This window comes from Festucalex cinctus, chromosome 2, assembly GCF_051991245.1.
Source record: "Festucalex cinctus isolate MCC-2025b chromosome 2, RoL_Fcin_1.0, whole genome shotgun sequence".
NCBI classification, from domain to species: domain Eukaryota; kingdom Metazoa; phylum Chordata; class Actinopteri; order Syngnathiformes; family Syngnathidae; genus Festucalex; species Festucalex cinctus.
The window spans coordinates 16,424,944-16,426,713 of NC_135412.1; the positions used below are offsets into that span (position 1 = coordinate 16,424,944).

Genomic DNA, 1,770 nt, shown 5'->3' on the forward strand with positions numbered 1-1,770 from the left:
TCAGCCGCCTATTGAATCGATTCGAGAATTGCGCGATGTAGTATCGCGATATATTGCCGAATCGATTTTTTTTAACACCCCTAGTAATCAATAAAGCAGTATAATTGAATCCCATCTGCCTGTGCAAATGCCAAACAGGTTAACGTGAGGCTTTTGTCAATATTACAATGTAGATTCGGCAGTGGAATATTTTGTTGAATTACAGTTATAATTGTTTAACAAAAAAAGTACAACTTTCCTCCTTGTAAACTTCATTAAGCATGTCTTAAGTCCTCTTGTTTATGTTTAACAAATTTAAAATATCATAAATCATGCAGTTTCTACTAAGTACTGTCTCAAATATTCTCCAATTTCGATATTGTAAATGTACAGAATCGTATGCCAAGAAAGTTTCTTGGGAGGAGCAATATGGCGGCCCCACGACTTCAAATGTCTTGTCTTGGTCTATCGGCTAGCCAGTCAGATATTCAGGTCAGTGGCGCCAACAGTCGCCAACAGAGGGCGGTAAAAGCCCAAACAGGCCCTGAGATGGACGAAAACAGATGGAATAATTTTCTTAATTCTTATTCCATAAAAGCAATATTAATCAGAATAGTGTGATTAGACTACTGGGGCACATAGAACATATTATTGCAAATATGTTTTCCAACAACTTTTGACAGAAAAGTTTCTCCAAATGGACTGAGTATTTCATAGTGTTAAGACAGATTTAGGTGACGCACTCCAAACTCCTGTATATTGTCCTATGTTACGTGTATAAAATTGTCACATGAACACAGACATACTGAAAAGATTATCTGAATTATCTTTTAAACCCTCAAATTATCTTTTCGAGGATTATTTAATATGGTCAGAGGCCAGGGGCTCTTTGATTCACACTGTTGTGGCATTTGAGTACAGTGCAAACATACTAATGAAGTTCACTATGCAAAGACAAACCTCAGACACACAAGGTTTTAATAATTTTTTTGGAGCAGAACACAGTTTGTGACTGAGACTTGTCATCGGCATACACTGGAAGTGTTTGAAATCTCTACATGTCTTGTAGTGTGCTCTTATTCTTAATCCCAGGGCAATTTTAAAGCATTTAGCAAACATGCATGCTACTGCACATATGACAAAACAATTGTGTGATACTATGCTGTATATAGCTTCATGTATGCATAGAAAAATACATAGCCTAGACTAAAAAAGAAAATACAAAAATAAAATATTACTCTATCAATAAATTGAGTTCTATTATTAACTCAACTCAACTCAACTTTATTTATAAAGCGCTTTAAGAACAAGCATAAAGTTACAGACGCGGTACAATTCACAAAGCACAAAATTTTGGATTTAACTATGAATTAATTACTAAAATAGCCAAGCTAAAACATCAACATTGGAAGCTGTTACCATGTCTTCCAATTTAGATTTACACCAGTTCTTGAGCTTAAGTCGTTCTACATTACTGTATTGTCAAAAGAGGGATTGAAATAAGATGATTTAGTAGAAATTGAAAGGAATATTTTCTCCCTTTTTTGTCCGCTAACTGTAATGAAAATTAAAATACTGCAAAAACTCGCGGTGACAATGAGAAATGCGACTACTGTTTGCTTATCAAATGGCACCCTCTGCTGTTTACATACGGGAAATGCTCTGGATGAGATTTTATTACAGTAAGATGGACTACAAAAGTAAAACTAAATAATACGTAGGGGGGATTCAAGATAATCACTTCAAGTAGAAAGGGCACGTTGTTGATACTGTGTACATTTGCACACATAC

The 1,770-nt window shown here is 35.1% G+C and overlaps 1 protein-coding gene across 11 annotated transcripts in view; it reads right to left on the reverse strand.

The window, feature by feature from the left end:
- samd10a (sterile alpha motif domain containing 10a) overlaps window positions 1-1,770 on the reverse strand; it is a 37,018-nt gene that overhangs the window by 34,689 nt on the left and 559 nt on the right. The gene's annotated exons all lie outside the window — the stretch shown is intronic.